This window comes from Macrobrachium rosenbergii, chromosome 55 (genome assembly GCF_040412425.1).
Source record: "Macrobrachium rosenbergii isolate ZJJX-2024 chromosome 55, ASM4041242v1, whole genome shotgun sequence".
Classification (NCBI taxonomy): domain Eukaryota; kingdom Metazoa; phylum Arthropoda; class Malacostraca; order Decapoda; family Palaemonidae; genus Macrobrachium; species Macrobrachium rosenbergii.
Genome location: NC_089795.1, coordinates 55,607,635 through 55,627,758, shown reverse-complemented (window position 1 = coordinate 55,627,758; position 20,124 = coordinate 55,607,635). Strand labels below are relative to the sequence as shown.

The 20,124-nt window shown below is 44.5% G+C and overlaps 1 protein-coding gene across 1 annotated transcript in view; it reads left to right on the top strand.

Moving 5' to 3' along the window:
• LOC136835283 (uncharacterized) overlaps positions 1–20,124 on the top strand; it is a 36,016-nt gene that overhangs the window by 5,407 nt on the left and 10,485 nt on the right. The gene's annotated exons all lie outside the window — the stretch shown is intronic.

Below are 20,124 nucleotides of genomic sequence, written 5' to 3'. Positions count from 1 at the left end.
CCCTTCCATTGATCTGTTTGCCACCTGGCACAACAGAAAGCTCCAGGTATTCCGCTCCATCATACCAGACCCATGGGCCACTGCAGAGGACGCCTTTCAACACCTATGGGACAACCTCAACACTTATGCCTTCTGTTTTGTCTGATTCACAGGGTGTTAATCACCGTGAATCTCAGAATGACCCTGGTAGCTCCCAAGAGGCCACATGCCGTTTGGTATCTGGACCTGCTAGCTCTGCTCTCCAAGGCACTGAGAGAGATTCTTCCCAGGCAGGACCTCCTGTGTCAGCCACACGTGGAACAGTTCCGTCAGGCAGTGCAGTCCCTGTGTCTTCACGGCTGGAGACTATTCAGCATCTCTTGCGAGCGAGAGGCTTTTCTCGCTACACAGCAACAGAGATGGTTGGGTGTCTCAGTCAGTCCTCTGCAACAGTATACCAGGGAAAGTGGGCCGTCTTCTGTGGTTGGTGTAGTAGACGGAAGTCTGTGGTCAGAGCCACTATTCAGCAGGTAGCGGACTTCCGTGTCTTTCTTCGCCAAGAGAAGCTTTTCCGTCTCGGCTGTGAAAGACCACAGGGCTGCCCTGGGCCTAGTCTTACACCTAAGGGGTGTAGATATTTCCTCCTCACTGGAGATTTCTCTGCTGATGGGAAGCTTCAAGAGGTCTTGCCTTCCCAGGGAACTCCAGCCCCTTGAGTGGGACATGACTCTCGTTTTGAGGAATCTGACTTGTGCAATGTACAAGCCTATAGGAGAGTGGTCAGACAGGGACCTGACCCTCAGGGCTGTCTTCTTGCTTGCCGTGGCATTGGTGAAGAGAATAGGCGAACTTTGTGGATGTTCCTTTGATGTTAAACACTCAAGGGGATGGAAATCAGTTGATTTCGTTCCAGAATTTGTAGCGAAGACTCAGAATCCGTCGGTCCCTGATGCCAGATTTGAGTCCTTCACGATCCCCTCGTTAGAGGACTTTGTTACTAATGATCTAGACAAGATGCTACTTAGAGTGCTGCGGTGCTATCTTAGGACTTGACATCTCTGGCCTGAGTGTCAGTGACTCTTTGTTAGTACTGGCTCGCCAAGAACATAGTCTTTTTCTAGCTTTGCGAGACAATCAAGAGAGCGTACTCTACTGCTGGCGAGGATGACACCAGTACGTTCCGTCGGAGAGCTCATGAAGCCAGGGGCATTGGTCCATCCCTCGTGTTCCGAAAGAATCTGTTGGTTCCTTGGGTACTGAAAGCAGGGGTGTGGTCATGCCAGACCACCTTCATGTCATTTTACCTCCCGGACATTGCCCACAAGTCCTTGGACACCTTTTCCTTGGGTCCTGTGGTGGCTGCTCAACAAGTTGTGTAGCTTACCCGGCTCTAAGAGGACAGGTTGCATCTCGCCTAAGTTGTTCAGTTATGGAAGGAAGAGTTTATCTGTGAGCGGCTGGTCTCGCCTCCTCTTTCTTCTTCATCATCCTTCACTCTCTCTCTCTCTCTCTCTCTCTCTATGGGCAGAGAGAAGGATAACAAGTCGTCACATGCTGGAGCTGGCAACTGATTCAGGAAAGTGTGACATTGAGCATCCATTCTATTCTCTGTTTTAGACTTATAGAAGCAATCCTGCCCCTTTTTCTAGCAAGGGGACCTTGACAAAACAAACCCAATACTTATATTTGTTGTCTCTGACTCGTGGGTTCATCCTAGCACTTTTTCGAATGTTGCTGCATTTTTCCCACTCATTCAAAAAGGCCCAGAAGTCTGACAATTGACCATGCAGTTCTTACACTCTGTTCAACATGTCAGAGGCATGGTACTCTTCCTCGCTCTAATTGACCAGGAAGAGAACTCAGGTGTGGCGAACTTGTCAGCTCAGACTCATTCAGATTCCTGTAAACAACCAATGGTTTGTATATTGTGTAGGAACAAGTGACAGATTTTCAAAGTAATTTTTATTTTTTCTAACTATACAAACCTGAGGTCCCCTACAGTTTTATGCCTACCTCATGCCACCCCTCAATCTGTTACCTGGGCCGAAAGGCAAATTGGAATGTTTACATCGAGGCGGCGGGATTCCTGCCAACCAGATGGTAGTTAACTGCCTAACCACCTTATTTGAAAGTTAAATGGCCGTTCCAGCTTCACTGAAAGTAACTGATTATGTAAAGGACCTCAGGTTTGTATAGTTAGGAAGAATACAGATTACTTAAAAATGTCATATTTTATCACCTACCCAATGTGTTTTCTGTAGATTGCATTCAACCACTGATTTTTTGCAGAAGATCTGCTTCTAATAGAAATTTTAAAATGCCACTGGCACCATAAACAACTTCTTCTCTGAGGCAGCAGATTACAGGTTCCCATTTTTTGGGCATTTTCTTGTACTCCCAAGGAAGTATGACACTCATAATTTCTTTAATTTTGTTTGCCCCAACTGTATTCCAACATTCCTGCCATATATTCCTAGCAAGTGATCTGATATCTAGTAAGAAATCATTGCATGGAAGTCTGTATTCCCATGGAAGCATATCAGCTACAGCTTCCTTTGTTAGTTTGTCAGCCTTTTAATTACCAGACACTCCTACGTGTGTTGGTACCCAACACAACTTCACCTTTATTCCTCTGCATTTCATTATAGTGTATAGAGCCACTCTTGAGTTTTTAAAACCAGTGGATTAGTAGAGTTAAAAGTACTTAAACTTTGTAGAGCACTTTTTGAGTCACTAAAAATAGAAAAGTTTCCCTTATTGAAAGTTGCTATTCTCTCAATAAAAGGTAAATAAAATTCCATACCTTTACACAATGAAAATAGACATCATGACAGGTATTGTACTTCTACAATTAAAATCATCACTCTATACTCCAATTCCAATTCCATTACTGGATTTCGAGCTGTCAATATATATAAAGGTAGAGTTTTTATGTTCTTCAACATGTTCCATAAAATTTTAGTGGGTTTCTGTCTCTGTCATATTACTTTTAGTGCTAATAAGGTAATCGCAAAATATCATCTCTGGTAACTTCCATGGAGGGATGGGCGTTATTTTGAATGGAAGCACCTCATTCCGGGCAATGTGAAGATTAGTATTCAAAATCTCTCCTACCCTATATCCATAGGGTTGTGGAGATCTATGGTGTTACTCATAGTACGTAAATACTTTTTGCTGTTAGCAGCCTGAAAGGTTATAGAGTTTGGGAGTCTTTGTAATCTTTACCAACATAGTGCAATGGACGACTGATGATGAAGGTCTAAAGGTAGTCTACCAGAATCTACTGGGAGGCTTGGAATGGATGAAGTTGTAAAAGCACCTGTGGCCAACTTAATTCCAGCATGGTGTACGGAATCCAAAATCTTTTAAACGACATGATGTTGCTGATTAATATATTTCACACCCATGGTTCAGTTTTGAAAAAACAAGGGCTTTGTATAATTTTCAAAGTATATTGTGATATTGAATGCTGTCTGGAATCTACGAACTGAGACGGGCATGGAGCTTCTTGTGCAATCTACCAAGTGGAACTCACACATCAAGCATAGCCTAGTGTAGCTACCAAGTATGCAACTCACAAAATATATGTAGTGAAATCATGTTTTTGTACATGCAACTTACCCGTCAGATATATACTTAGCTATAGTCTCCGGCGTTCCCGACAGAATTTCAAATTTCGCGGCACCGACAGGTAGGTCAGGTGATCTACCATTCCACGCAGCTGGGTGGCGGGAATAAGACATTCGTTTTCTAATCAGATTTTCTCTGTCGCTGGTTCAGGCAACATCTGTTATTTAGTTCCTCTGCTTTGATTTTCGTTTCTAAACGCTTGCTGAGGATCTTTTGGGCTGATTTGGTGGCGTGTTGGATCTTTGGTTTGGCATACGCTTTTGTGGACTGTTTTTGATTCAGCTTTTTGGATTTTCTGTTAAGATGTCTGATCAATGTTCACCTGTGTTTCGTGTGTGTGTTAGGCAGAGTGTAAGGTGAGGTTGCGGCTTTAGATCCCTCACTGTATGTATGAGTGTAGGGAATGAGTTGTTCTTGGACAATAGGTGCAAGAATGTGAGAATCTTGTCTGATCAAGGAATGGAAGGTTTGAACTTCTTATTTGAAGAAGTTGAAGGATAGGTTAGGAAGGCCTCCAGGCTCAAGGGAGGTCTCGCTCTGCTGAGCCGCGATTTAGACATTAACTCTGTGAGCTCTCCTAATCCTTTGGTTTCAGCCCCTTCTCCTTTCATCAAACCTGTGGATTAAATCCTCTGAAATAGCTGCAATGAAGGGAACGATCCGTATGAAATTTGCAGATGCGTGATGAAGGAAAGGTAAAGTGACAGTGATATGTGCAGTGTCCCCAGTGTAGTGGAGGGGCGTCTGACCGGCTCGCATTGCTCTAGGCCCTGGGACCTCTTCCAAACTCCCAGGACCAGTGGAGGAGATATCCGAAAGCCGCTTGGGGAGGATGTGAAACGCTCCCCCAGCGATCAGGCGTCCTTCGGCGCTCCTGTTAGTTCGTCCCAGGCTGCCTTGGATCACTGTAGAAAGGATCCTGAAAAGTGTTTCTCGTCTTCTGCTTCGTCTTCTCAAGGCGTGGTTGGAGTTCGGCTGAGGTGTCTCCCTCTGAAGATCTTGGAAGGCTCCTAGAGGAGGCTTTGGACTCTAGCCCCTGGCGCTTCCCGGAGGATTCTCCTGTAGTCAGGAAGAGAACTAGTCTCCCCTCCTCTTCTTCTGGTGGTCAGAGTCAACGAAGCAGATTTTGATCGGCCTCCAGGCTCAGTTATCGGCTCTTTGCTGGATCTTTATCAAAGGACTCCTCTTCTCGTAGGAAGGATGACTTTCTTCCTGTTAAGAACAGTTCCAGGCAAGTCTCTTCTTCAACTTCTTCTCCTGTTAGCTCTTCTCCTGCAGCAGAGCTTCCTTCAGGCTCTCTCCTGAAGTTTTTTTCTTCAACAGGCGCTCTTCTCCCAGTAGCGCTCCTCTCCTTGGCGCTCCTCTCCCTGTTAGGCGCTCGTCTCTGGAGGCGCTCCTCTCCTTCAGGCGCTTCTCCTCGCGCTCTCCTTTGGCATGGCGCTCGTCTCTTCAGCTCCTCCCGCTTCCTTTGTCGACAGTCTTCTCCTGTTGAGCCCTCCACTTTCAAGCGGCCTCTCTCGGAAGGCTCTCATCAGTGGACGTAGAAGGACCTCTCCAGCCTCCTTCGTCTAGTTAGGCGCCCCTCTCCCAGCAAGGCTCCTCGGTGTCAGGCCTCTTCTCCTGTCAGGCGCCAGTCATCTTGCAGGGCTTCTCTCTCCATTTGTTTCTCCAGTGGACAAAAGTGCTTCTCCTTCAGACAGCTCTCTTCTCTGATAGGCCTCTTCTTCTTTAAACCTTCCTCTCCGCCTGGCCTGGAGAAGTTTCAGAAAGGAATCCCTAAGGATATCTGGGTTTCTGATTACAAGAGGTTGACAGCTTTACTGGTTCAGGAGTTTGGAGATTCTCTTTGCCATGCTGCCCCTCCTTCTCCGGGATCTTTGTGGGACTCTAGCACCAAGGCCTCTCCCCTTCCTCTTTAGTTAAGATCGTCTCTACGATCTCCATGAAAAGCTCTTAAAGGCTTAGGAGAATGGATGCAATCTAAGAAGGATGCAAGCAAGACTGTTTCTCTTTCCCCCTTCTGGGCTTTTGGGAAAGTCAGGAATGTGGTATGAGACTAAGGAACCTGATGGGTTGGCTCTCCCCTCTTCAGCTGATGCTCCAGACTTTTCTAATCTGTTGACTCTTCAGAGACTTTCTCTTTCTTCAGCCAAGGCGACTTGGGGAATTTGCAAAATGGACCATTTCCTCAAGAGGCCTTTTTAAGTGCTGGAGGTTTTTAACTTTATGGATTGGTCTCTTGGGGCCTTTGGCCAGAGGACTCTTGAAGAGGACTCCTCAGTATGGATGACCTCAGAGTGTTTTGTCTTGCTTGGACAAAACTGTGAGGGGCGGCTCTGTGGAAATCGCTGCCTTATTCGGACTGGCCTGTAGAAGAAGGGTCAGTATTCAGCTCTTTCCTCCACAAAGTCTGGTCTCTCCCAGAGATCTCTCTTCTGTTTGCTCCCTTTTCTCCATCTTTTCCTCAAGGGCACTTGTGAGAAGGAGGTCTCTCGTTCTTTGTCTGAGAAAGCGACACAGGATCTTTGGCCCAGTCGTCTAAGAGGATGAGACCTGCTGTTCCCTTTCGCTAAGAAGGAAGACCCCCTTTCAGGAGGCCACTTTCGAGGATCCAGGTCTATCAGATCCTCCTTCAAACAAAAGACCTGAGAGAAGGAGGACCTTCCTCTCCCTCCTATCAAAGGACAAAGTGAAAATCAAGTCCTCCAGACTCCAGTGGGTGCCAGACTGCTACAATTCGAAGCCTGGGCACAGAAGGGAACGGACCGACTGGTCCCTCTCCATTCTTAAGAAAGGCTACCTCATTCCCTTCAGGAAACACTCCTTTAACATCAACTCCCAGGAGTTATCCGCGAACTACAAGGATCCATCAGAACCAAGCCCTTCTTCTAGCAGTAGACAAATGCTAGAAAAGAGCTGCCATAGAACCGGTTTCAAGACCTCCATTCCCGGGGTTTTACAATCGTCTTTTTCTTGTTCCAAAATCTTCGGGAGTTGGAGACCGGTCTCTGGAGCGTGAGCTCCCTGAATTTCTTCGTCATCAAGAAGAAATTCAAAATGGAAACTACCTCTTCAGTTCTTGCAGCTCTTATTCAGGGGTTGGATGGTCTCCCTGGACCTTCGGATGTACTTCCATTCCCATCATCCCTCCTCCAGAAAGTTCTAAGGTTCATGATTGGCGGAAAAGTTTTTCAATTCAGGTCCCTGTGCTTTGGTCTTTCCACAGCTCCTGAGTGTTCCAGGCATTCTTAAGGAATGTGGCACTGGTTGCATTTGGAGGGTGAGGATATCAATGTATCTCGACGATTGGCTGATTCCGGTCCAATCAAGGAAAGTTGTCTGGAGGACCTTTCATCACCTAAATCTGACAGTCTCTGGACTTCTTAGTGAATCTACAGAAATCCCAGATGTTCCCCTCAGCAGGCATTGTTTACCTGGGATTCTGGATGGATTCTCGGGGTTTCTAGCCTTTCCATCCCAGGAGAAAGATGGGAATGCTGCATTCAAAGGTGACAGACTTTCTAAGGAGAAAACAGATGTTCAAGGCGAGGGAATGGATGAGTCTGCTGGGGACCATTTTCCTCAATGGAACAGTTCGTTTTTTTCTCTGGAAAACTTCACCTCAGACCTCTTCCAGTTCTTCCTAAAGAATCACTTGGGATCAGGAAGTCCCAGGACTTAGCAACTTGTTTCAGATCTCATGTCAAGGTAAAGAACATCTCAACTGGTGGTTAGACCCACAAAATGGGTCAAGGACTGTCTCTGCAGTTGCTTGAGCCCTACCCTATGTTGTTCTCAGGCCTCAAGGTGGGATGAGGGAGCAACACTGGGGTCGGAAGAAGTTTCAGGCACCTGGAGGAGACCAGGTGAACTGGCACATCAACAGAAAGAACTATCAGCCATTCATTTGGCTCTCATCAATTCGAGACTTCTGGTCAAGGACAGTAGTTCAAGTGAACTCCAGACAACACCACAGCCCTGGCTTATATAAGGAGAAAACAGGGAGGACTCACTCCTTCTCCTTTTACATCGCAGCAAGGCCGCCTTGCTGTTATGGGCGGGAGAGAAGATCAGACTCCTCACTTGATTTGTTCAGGGAGAAAGGAATGTGAGGCCGACATCTTCTCAGCAGGAAAAATCAGGTCCTTCCCACACAGAGTGGACTCTTCATTCAAAGTTTGCGAAAGGCTGTGGAACCTGTGGGAAGGCTCCATATCGACCTCTTCGCAACCCACTGGAACAGAGGTTGGAAACTACTGCTCTCGATCTCTCGGACCCGGGGCAGTTGCAATGACAATCTTCTCCCTAGAATGGACCGGATTAGAGCGGGCTGTACTTTTCCCCCCATTCAAGATCTTGGAGAAGTAATAAGAAAGTTTGCGTCTTCAAAGGCGCGAAGCTCACCCTGATAGCTCCGTTTTGGCCAGCTCAAGATTGGTTCACAGAGGTACTGGAATGGATGATAGATTTTCCCAGATCGCTCCACACTCAGGGCGATCTTCTCAAACAACCCCATTCAACAGATTCCAGAACCTCTCTGCTCTCAATCTAACTGCCTTCAGACTATCGAAGGACTGGTCAGGCGAAGGGATTTCGCACAAAACTGCGAAGGGCTATTGCCAGAGCCAGAGATCTCAGCCCTTGCGCCTCTGCCAGTCCCAAGTGGGAGGTCTTTAGAAGATGGTGCAGGACCAATGAAGATATCTTTCAGTACCTCTGTAATGACAGACATTGCTGATTTCCTTCTTCCTGAAGGGCAGTACCAACCTCGCTGTTTCCACCATTAAGGGGTACAGGGAGTATGTTATCCTCAGTTTTAGACACATATCTCTGATAATAAAGACCTTCATGACCTTATAAGGTCTTTTGAAACTTCAAAATCAAGACCCTAGACCTCCCAGTTGGGATTTGGGCGTGGTCTTAAAATTCTTAATGTCTGAAAAATTTGAGCCTCCTCAATCAAGCTCTTTCAGGGATCTCACCAGGAAATCAGCTGTTTCTCTTTGCTCTTGCCTCAGCTAAGAATAAGTGAAATACAGGCCTTAGACAGGTTCTGTTGGTTTTAAGAAGGACTCTGCGATCTGCTCTTTCAAACCATCTTCTTAGCAAAGAATGAGAATCCTTCTAAACCATGGCCAAGAAGTTTTGAGGGTTAAAAGACTCTCCAATCATTCAGGACAGGAGTTGGAACACTCTATGTCCAGTTGAAGTCTTAAATTCTACTTGAAAAGAAGAAATTGCTGGGAGGTAACAGTCGAGAAAGTCTTTGGTGCTCTGTCAGGGATCCTTCAAGAGCGATCTCAAAGAATGCCAGGCTTTCTTTTTAAGGATGTCATCAAGGAAGCTCATCTGTCATGTGAGGATGAGACTGGCTCAGCAGAGTGAATGCACATGAGGTGAGCCATTGCTACATCTTCCTTGGCTTTCCACAAGGCGTTGTCTCTCCAGTCTATTGTGGACTCTACCTACTGGAGATGTAACTCAGTGTTTGCTTCTCATTATTTGAAGATGTTCGTGTTACTTATGATAAGTGCTTCTCTCTAGGAGCTGCATATCCCGGATTTAGGTGCTGGGACAGAGGCTGAATCTAATCCTTTTTAGTTTAGTTTTTGGTTGTTTTTAAGGCTTTGGTGTGTGTTTTTGTAATTGGATTGAAGAGGGTGTTGGAGGTATGCTTCCTTTTCATTCTTATCACTAACAAGGTTAGGATTGGTCAGGTGGTTCGGGATTGGTTGTTGTTCCTTGTATTTTTTTTTTTATGGACACCTAGCTCTGTCATGTAAGAGGATAGCCCCCCATTGATATGATTCAGGTGAGGGCTCTGTCATGTAAGTGGGTTAAGCCCCATTGACCCACGATCCATATACAGGCTCTGTCATGTAAGTGGGTCATCCCCATTGATATGATCCAGAAGGGCTGTCAGTCACTTGGTCACATCCTCACTGGAAGCTCTTGAGGCAAGCAGACTCATAGACAGTATCCATGAAGTCTTCTGCCCAATCAGGTAAGAACCATGGTTTTTGTTTTCCTGCAACATATGTTGTTTCCGTTTTTAGTTATTAGCTGTCTCTTGCCCTCCTCCAAAGGGTGCCAATCAGCTAAGTATATATCTGACGGGTAAGTTGCATGTACAAAAATGATATTTTTATGATAAAATAAAGTTTTGTACATACTTGCAACAGATATATCTGATAATAACCTCAGCCTCCCCTCAGGAGACAGGTGGAAGAAAATCTGATTAAGCAGGAATGGTTTATTCCGCCCACCCAGCGGCGGGGTATGGTGAATCACCTGACACTGCCATTCCGTGTCGCGGTTTTGATTTTCTGTCGGACGTCAGGAGACTATAGCAAAGTATATATCTGCGAGGTAAGTAACACTTTGTTTTATCATTTATTTTTAAAAATATCATTTTGGAACACTCACTTTGCAAATGCCATTGTTCAAACTAATAATGTTAAGTTTGACTTAATTCTTTTGATTAGGATGTCTTACAAATCAAACTTTCTTCTTTGGTTAGCTTGTGTTGCTATGGATATTTTCAAACTTTACTCAATGGTACTTGCAACAGGCTTTATGAAATGTTTGCCCACCTGTTCAATTTCTCTGACTGTTGAGTCAGACATTTCAATGCCAAAATTGTTGATGATTCCAACGTGAAAGTATTCTGCCCCATGGGATTTTGTTCTTATAGAATGCTTTGAAACCTGAGGTTCACATTAGTAATCCCTCAGGTTTTCAAGTGCCTAAATTCACATGGATTTTATTTTTCATCTCTATCCTAACTACTTGTCATGGAAGGCTGTGAGTTTTCACATGGCGTGAACATTTTACAGTCTATCCATGAAAAGTTTTGATTTAATTTTTTATGTAATTTTAAGTTTCCCTTTTAAGTAGAGGTCCCGATTAGCCACATGGGATGTTCCATGACCCTCTACTAATCATGGAAGGCTGTGATTAGCCCCATCTAAAACACTTTAACTGCTGCCCATTTTGATAGAAACCAAGAAAAACCCTGTAAAAATGCCTATACCTTAGACTGAATAGTTTACTCTCTCTGCATTTATTCATTCTCACCTGCTGAAAATGGGATAACCAGAGATAGTGAATTTTCAGAGTGAAAATACATGGGTTACCTGCTTTCCCGTGAATGCCGTCATGACTAGATATTGATCCACCTCCCACCTAAATTTTGTTAATCCACCTAACCATGAGTGTTCCGGGGTTTACTGCAATGTAATTTTCATTAAAACATTAAATACTAACCCTGAATTTCCCTGAATCTCTCTCTCCTCTCTCTCTCAATTTTGAATGATGAAGGGAATTTTTGGGACATACAGGCAGTCCCAGGTGTTGGGCTTGGTTAACAGCGTTCAGGTAAGTCATTTGGCTTGTCACAGCGTTGTCGGCAATTTGTGGGTAAAAATGGGATGTAGTTCGGGCTGGTCGGTGCCGATAATTCCGGTTATTAGCGCCATATGGCAATATTAGTTTTCGGTGCTGATAACCCCATTTTATCTGCCAAATGAGTTTAATCAATTAGCTGGTATTTCCGGTTATCATCACACCCTCAGTTACATATGGCTGTCGTCTTTGACGTAACGGCAGTATTCGACTGCCTGTTCTCGTTATAAGGTGATCTCTTTTTGTATGATAAATAAATTTTTTACCTAATAAGTCATTAATTTTTGCAAACCGGTAATAAGATTAATGCTGCTGGTAGTATTTCTCCAACAATTTCAGACTTCTAATTCCTTTTTTTGGTAAAAGTACTCGGTTTGTTGTTTTTAGGTAAATAAAGGTGAATTTTTTAGACTCATCATCTAGATTCTCACTCTTTGTATCAAAATATGTCAGCAGTGTTCAATGCTCTAATATGATAGAAGAGTTTAGATGTTGCTGGATTGTCTGAGGGGGTGGAAAAATTTCTTGTAATTCTCTCTGGGTCTGTGAACTCTCTCTCTTTGTCTCTCTCTCTGCTTTCTCACATGAAAAAGCTAGAAAGGATTTCTTCAGTAACCCTCTTCTAAGTCTTGGTCAAAGTAGTCAAAGAGTTTTTCATCTCTCTCTCTCCCTCTCCCCTGTAGTCTCTCTCTCTTGACCCTAAAGTGAATGCAAGTTAGCAATCCTATGTTATTACTGATTCTCCTATGTCTTTAACTTCCAGTAGATAATTTTAAAATGGGGACAATTTTTGCAGTTTACAAACTGATAATCGGGACCTTGTGTAAAGTGTGTGGAGGAGGGGCTTCCCAGATCGTTCACGCTCCCAGGTCTGATAAGTTTTTAAAGGGATGGTTGGCAGAACTTTGAAGAATTGAGGGTCCTCCGGACCTGCCTCCCAAAGTAGTATACTAATCTTCACACTCTTGCCCTTCTTAAGAAGCTTGGAAGTCCTGCTCAATGGTTCTCTGGAATGTCATGGATTTTTTGTGGATATTCCTCTGCACAGAAGAGGTTAAAGCGTTTTGTTCATGACTCTTACCTGCCAGATATTCTATAGCTGTATTCTCATAAAATTATCAGGAATTTCAAATTTGAGGCTCCTTCCCCCTATGTGACTTTTAGTACCCATTCCGCCAACTGGGAGCGGACTCGTCTCATCATTATGTTTTCTCCTATGTTACTTCTGTCCTGTTTTGTGTGAAAGCGGCCTCCTCCTTTCCTGGGTCTTCCAGCATTGTTGTCCTAGTATTTACGGTCTGTTTTGTGGAATCTAACTGGATCTGTTTGGACTCTCTTTTACCGTTTTGGTCCACTTCACTTTTCTTTTGGCTCCTAAACGATGCCTTGGCCTCTCAACTCTGCTCATCGCCCGATGGCGCCGCATGTCGCCTCACAATCTGGCTTCTTTTTCCTTAAGCATGATCCAAGCGGCGTGCCTAACTGACTGTTCAATGCTCTACGGTGTCAGTAATGAAGTTCACGCCTCCTGTCGTTAATAGAAGAAATATCTTTGATATCCATGTTCGAATAACTGTATCGGCTGCTCCTCTCTCTGGCGCCTCGAGTTGGCTCCTCAACAGTTTCTCTCTTACTAGTAACCCTGCAGTAATTTTTACTAACTTTCCAGTTGCTCTCGTGGTAATTCCCTGTCTCCAGTTCAGTCAATTTTGATTTGAGCTCAGCTGGACGCAATTCCAATTTCGGCGTGACTCCTCTTTCAGGCTTGATTGCAGTGTAAGAGCGAAGTCTCCGCAACTCTCTTCCTCTGGGCCTGGACTCTCTCGAACTCCCAGGACGTTCTCGCCTGCTCTCCTCCGTCTCTGGGTCCCTCTCCAAAGAGGGACAGAGCTCTGTTTCTTCTTTCTAAACTTGTCCTGTCCGTCTACGTGACCTTAAGAAGGTGGATGCTGGCTGGCCGAGATTTGGAAAGAACGACAATTCTTCCCTCTCTCCTTCATGCGGGTTGGTATGAGACTAAGCTAGTGTGGGTATGTTGCCTAAAACAGGGGACTTCCTCAGTCTCATGGATTGATAAAATAAAAACACTAATTCTTCATGAAAAAGCTTCTTCCAGAACCCTCGAATGAGACACAGAATAAAGAAGTTATTAAACTCTTGGGTTGAAGACTTCCTGGGCTGGCGATTTTGCCAGGGAAAGACATGAAATCTTCCTTCCGAACTCTTGGATTGTAGGAGTAGTGGATTGCATGGATAATGGCATTAAGCTAAGTTTTAGTAGAAAGCCTCTTTATTTAACAGGAGTTCTCAAGAAACCTGGTGCTCCTTCCTAGCATGTTTCTTTAGAGTACAGAGTCACCTCTTGTTTTTCTCCTTTAAAGAAGCTCATCTGTTTCTGCAAGAGTTGGTTAGTGTTTCCCAGCCGTCTTCCCAGAAAATCAACCAGGCCTTTTCTCTTGTCTGCCAAGGGCGCGTCTTTTCTACGCTCTGTGCTTCTGCCTTCACGTCTCCTCACCTTTCTCTATGGACAGTATAAGGAAGAGACCCTCTAGACGTGTTTGCTTGAGGCCAGAGGAAAAACGCGCACGCCTCGGAGCCTCGCGCTCAGAAGAAACCGCCCTTTTGTCCTCCAAGTCTTGTGTTGACCAGACTGCAAAGGTTCTGTTCATCGGCAACAGATCCAGCAGACCTTGGACGATCAAGTTTTAAAGAAAGGATATACTAGTGGAGCTTCCAGAGAAGATTGCCTTTATGGGGCTCAGTTTCTTTGGATGACACTCGCTTTAGCTCCGTGAACTAGGCGTTCCCACATTTTCGAGCCATGCTGGAGAAGTCACTAATGATCTTTAAACTGCCCAGTTTACGGCCCCTCTATCTCAGAGTTTCTACAAGCAGTTAACCAGGTTAAAAAGCATCAGGGGATGTTAAGACCCGTCCTTAAAGTGCATTGAATGTCTTAGTTCAGAAAAAATTCTCCATTTCTTAACTCAGAGATCTTGAATCTTTACATCAGGAAGTTGGATGGTTTGATGGGCCTCCATATAGTATTTCGTGATACCCGGCAGGTGGTTCTGAGGTATTCAAAACTGGTTTATCAGTTTTCCCTCTGTGGTCTGTCTACGGCCCCTTTTTCTCAACTATCCTGTTGTCATGAATGTTTTAGCTCTGGAAAATTCGAGTTTCCATGTCCTCCGACGATTGGCTGCTCAAAGCTGCTCGAGGAGAGGCTGTTTTGAGGGGACCTTCAAGAATGATAATTAGCAAGTCTCTAGGCCTCTATCAGCAAAAGGGTTTATATCTTCAGATTCTGTTGGCAGTAGTCTGTACAGCTCAGACTTATATCTTTAACGTCAACGGATGGCCAACATCAGAGAGATGTCATTTCTGCGGGGAAGATTTGTTTAAAACGAATGGATGTTCTTCTTAGGTTAACCTAGCTTTCAGTGGATGTTTTAAACATGGGAAACTGTAAACCTGAGACCGCAAATAAATAAACAGAAAAAAGGAGGGAATCAGACAGTTAAACTCAATTGACATTCAAACTGCATCTTCAAAAGATCTCCCTCCGTTCCTGGACAAAAAAATGGGCTGTCCTGGACTTCTCTTCCCTTAGGGGCCCTTCTTTTCGGAAAAACTCGGACAGGGCTAGAGGCAAGACTATGGACAAAAGAGAGGTGGCAAGTGGCAATGTCTGACAACAGTATGTTATAAAGGAACCTGTCGATGTTCCACTTAGCCCTCTCTTTCAAAAAAACACTTGAGGGCAAATCCTCTTTTGTTTTTGACAACTGCCTTCCTGCTGGCAGCCATTCAGGAAACAGGGGCACTCTCGTGTCCCTCTGTAAGACCTCGAGGTTCTGATTTTTGGGGGAGAAGGTGATCTGTGCCTCTAATATCTTCCTCTCATTATCATGGGAAAAAATTTAGCAATAGTCTGGACCTTCTCCTGTAGAAAAATTCTTCCTATCCCAATTGGACTTCACTCCCTTGGTTTGCGGAGCTTTGGAAGATATGCTGCACAGCTCTTGCAACCCGAAACAAAGCTCTCGGCTGCCCTTTGCTCTAACAGTTCCAGACAACAATTTTCGTGGATGCAATTTCCTGACTGTCGGACCTGGACACTATTTTTCCCCCGTTCAAAGATCCTGCAGCCTGCACTCAATACTCAGCCCGCAAAGTTAAGGACTTCTTAGTGGCTATTCTGTGCGTCAAGGAGTCGGACCATTTGTTAAACCAGTATTCAGAATTCTCGAGACTTCTGCCAGAGAGATGATTTACTCGAACCTTTACGTTTCCAGAAATGTTCCACCAAAAATATCATCTTCATCTTAGATTCGCCTCTTACTGTATCTGGAGACTCAGTTGACTCTGCAACTTTTCAAGAGAGGACTTCGTGTTGTAGAAAGAGAAGATCCCCCCAATGTTTACATTGGTTGAGGATCACAACTGTCGAAGAAGATAGGCGTCATCTTCTTCTTGGACCCCCCTCTAAATGTATAAAAACCTTATTTTATTGTTTGAAAAGAAACATGCTGTACCTAAGGAAGCTATGAAACTGCTGGGGTCTTTCAATATTTCAGAAGTGTTTTTGGGAGTCAAGACATCTCAGGCCTGATTAGATCATTTAATACGTCAAAGACAGACCAGAGAAAGACCAGGAATGTTAATCTTGACGTATGCTGAAGAGGATCTGCTCAGTCATTGGCTGTACATCTCAATGCCCAGAACCTCCAACCTTTTGGTTGCTCTGGCAAAGCCAGGAGAGTAAGTTAAACATGTGATGGACAGGCAACTTTGCTAAGGAAAGTGTTAAAGGAACCTGTGCACTTTCAGGCTGTGTCTGAACCCGTCAAAGATTTGGCATTTAAAACTTTGTGGAGTGTTCAGGTAAGGATCCTGTCCCTCTGCCCTGGACTGCTCTCATTCTAATTCAGGGCAAGAGCTCAAGAGGTCCCAAAGACCCTGGTGCTCCCCATCCCATTTAAGCCTGCTAGTGTACCCTTTCTTTCTTTTGAGGTCCCCAAATGTTCTTCCAGCTCTCATGAGCAGTTAGGCTCTGATCAACTCCTGCCAGAAGGAATGCCAACTTCATCAGGAGGTTTGCCAAGATTTTTGGAGAAACATTGAAGGACTTGATATCTTGTGGACCCTTTTCAATGCACATAGTGTTTGCATCGCTCCCTAGTGTAAACTGTTTTAACTGCAATCCCTGGGGCCCTTACAATTGCACGGTGTTGGGGAGGGAATAGATGTTTGCTCATAACTAACATTTTCAATTCTAGGAGGGAGTCATTGTTTTTCCTTCACAAGGGACTGGCGATGACTCTGTATCTTCCAGTTTTAATCTTTGGTATCACGTTTCTGGTCTGGTTGGGTCCCGTTTATTTGACCCTTCGTTGGCAGACCTGCTCCTCATCAAGACTCCTGGAGAGATATCTTTGAATCTCCCATGTTCTCTCAGACTACCAGCATAATCCGCGACCGGTTCATCTGGCCTCTCGGCACAATATAAGGCACATCTACAGAAGTAGTAACCACTGGGTTTTGAGCTACCATTTAAACTAAGGTGAAACAATGTCTAATTTGACTATAATTCCATTGTTTGATTTTCTCCCATCATCAGAGAAATAAGCTATATCGTGCAACTGCACTTTAGTTTATAAGTGAGCCAAATTTTTAAAAAATTTGTTTCAAATACTTTTGCTGAATTTTCACCTCCAGATCCCTGAGCTCTTTCAAGGCTTGGGCAAGGTTCCTTTTTTGGGGCGGTTCATTCTTTGACTAAATATCTTTTGTCAAAGTACATAAAGAGCAATCTTCTGCATCTCTGGATGTAACTGCATAGTAAACTAAGCGTTATTTTATCATAAAAATTTCATTTTGTTCATGAAGGCTTACCTGCCAGATATATATATAGCTGTATTCTCCGAAGGTCCGACAAATTTCAAATTTACGCGCTTTACGCGGTGGCTGGTCAGTGTTGTCACCCATTCCGCGCCGCTGGGAGGCGGTATCGAGAACCATTCCCATTTCTATTCAGATTTTCTCTGTCGCGGACTGTCAGCACCTGTTGTCAGTTCCTCCATCTTTAGTTTCGAAATTTGTTGTCATAAGTATTTTGGTTGTTTTTGGTATTCACTGGATCTGTGACTTGGCATCGCTCTTTGTGGACCGTTTTTTGATTTTGCTGACTTTTCTTATAATTAAGATGTCTTACTCTAGCTATCGAGTCTGTAACAGGTGAATGTGGGTGAGGCTATCGAACTTTGTTAGTTCCTCACTCTTTATGTATGATATGTAAGGGTGTTCAATGCTCTATGATAATCGGTAATGAATGTGTGGGATTGTCTGAGGGTGAGTGGAAGAAAATATGTAGCCTATATGCAAATTGAGCGTGATAGGCTGAAATCTTCCTCCTTAAGTGCATCCTTAAGTTGGACAGTCAGGTTTTTCTCTACTAGTAACCCTGTGGTAATTTATTACTAACCCTGTAGTTTGTTGCTGCAGAAGGTAATTCCCTGGCTCTCGTGTGGAGTCAATGCGTGCTCTTGAAACTAAAGTGAATGCAATTCAAACTAGAGTGTGTTAACCACCCCTAGTGTTGTGGAGGCCGTCAGATAAGGAACCTATAATGCCTCTGAGCCTGGACTGTCTCTCAGAACTCCCCAGGACCAGGGAGGGGCATCTACGAAAGCTCATGAACAAAATGATAGGGGTTACGGGGGCTTCCACCGATCTGGCGATCCCTAAAGCAGGTCTGATGGCCTTTACCCTCCTCCTGTAGGGATCGTGCTCAGAAATCCTGAAGAAAATGATTGCTTCTTCCTCCGATACCGTCCTCCCTCCATGCGGAATGGTTGGAACTCTCGGTTGGACTCTCGCCCTCTTAAGAGAAGGGAAGGGACCTTCGGACGTCCTCTTCTCTGGACGTTAATACTCTTCCCGATAAGTTGTGGATATTCCTCTATCATTAAAATAAAGTGTTTCGAATGATCTCTCTCAGCCCCTGTCGCGCTAAGGCAGGAGCTGAGCTTCTTCCCTGTGGAAGGAAGTATCGTCTCTCGCCCTTTTCCTTCTCTCAGAGTTCATCCCTTCTCCGAGAGAAGTGGCTTCTCCAGCAACGTAAAATTTTTGTTGGGTTTGCAACAACAGCTGGATGCTCTCATGAACCTTTCAAGATTCAAATCTGCCTGTTAAGAGGTACAGACTTTCACCTTAAATCTCCTGCTTCAGGAACGATACAGGCGTCTGTCTTCTAGAGAAGTGTTTAGTGGCTTCCTATTACGTCTTCCCGAGTTGAGGTGTTGGCCTTTCTCTTGTCGCGCCAGGGCGCGTCTTGCTCTCGTGCGCTTCTCTCGGCTTCGCGCTCCTCACCTTGGCCGCGGCGCGGCATCTATACTGGCGCCAGCGGCATGCGCTGTAACTCTCTTCTAGTACTTGCGGGCCTCTCGGGCGTCCACGCCATGGCCGCTTCGCTCATCTTAGCCGTATAACTTCAAGTCTTGTGTTGGCGCGCTCAGTTGTTCATCATGTCGCACAACTTCCGCTTCAACATCTGATGTCCTTCTTAATTTAGCCAGTGCCTTCGGCGAGAATATATACTAAATTGAACGATACAGAAGATTAGCATGGCTCTTGCGCCAATGACTGCGCTAATGCTGAAGCGTTTCATTTTATGTTTACTATCGTTACTCTAGTTGGCGTCTTCTTAGCGTTGGGGTTCCCTTCTGACGTATCGGCGAATCGAACTACTTTCACCACTCACTCCAAGACCGCCAGCTGGGAAGAACATCCTCTTTCGTCACAGCCTTTATGAAGAAAGCTTCTTTGTCTTCTTCTTCCATCTGATTATCAGACTCTGGCTTTTCTTCAGGATCTGTTTCCTGAGACTTTTCAACCTTGATCACTCTCTCTCCCGCAACCATGATTGTCTTTGTCTTAGGGAAGCGTTTGGTAAAATAGGTATAAAATTTTCTGGGATATTTTATATATGGCATCATATATCTGACTATCTTCTCAGAAAGTTTTATTTAAAAGTTAAATACAGTTAAGTTTTAAACAAAGCGTAACTATCATAGTCAAATTACATTTCATATAATGTAATGATTGTCAGTATATCGGTGGTAATTTCCTTTTTAGCTATGAAATAATATCTAATGCGATCTATGGCAACCCTGTGGACTAGTTTTGCGCATCAGCTAAAAGACAGGATTAGTCTGGGGCAGTCAGTGGCAGTCAGTCAGTAGCAACTCAGAGCTTGACTAACTTATTCTCGTTTTCTGCCAACCTCAGCCGTGTTTTGACACTCGCTTCATTTAGCTTCATTTAGCGAAGTTATATTACTTTGCAGGTCTATTTTTGGCTTTTCATTATGTCATAAAAACATCAAACTTGTTAACGGCAAGCAAATAAATACACAGAGAAGCAAAAAATATCGTTTTCTCAAAACTAAAGTTATCGACATTCAAACTGCATCTCCTTCATCTTCTTTTCCGATCTCAGATACAAAAAGAAGAAAGCTAAATGTTTGCATAACAAAGGGGCTTCCATGGGAAGCAACATGAGACCCATGCACCACGAGAAAGAGTTTTTTTCCCGAAGGAATGTCACTTCAAGAGAGGTAGCAAGTGACTCCTTTCATCTCCAGACTCCCTTTGCAACCAGGCTTCATTTTGCACAAGCCTGGAAAGAGTGAGGGGCAGACGTTTGGTCCCTCCTACTGTTAGAGAGAGGTTACTTGATTCCCTTCCTGTCTCTCCTCTTTTGTTTTTGTTTCCCAACTGCCTTCCTGTCAAACAGAAAATTTGTTTGACCTGCTCGAACAGATGTTCGAGCGGAGAGCAGTGGAACAGATCTTGGACTCAGTGTTCCCGGGATTTTACTACAGATTGTTTCTAGTCCCGAAACTTTCAGTAGGCTGGAGACCCGTCTTGGGCGTCAACAGGTGAACAACTTGGTCCGGAAGGAAAAGTTCAAGATGGAGACCTCTCAGTCAATACTAGGAGCCCTTCATCCCGGGGATTGGATGGTATCTTTGGATCTCCAAGATACTTATCTTCACGCCCCAATTCATCCACGTTCGATGAAGTATCTCAGGTTGTCTTGGGGACT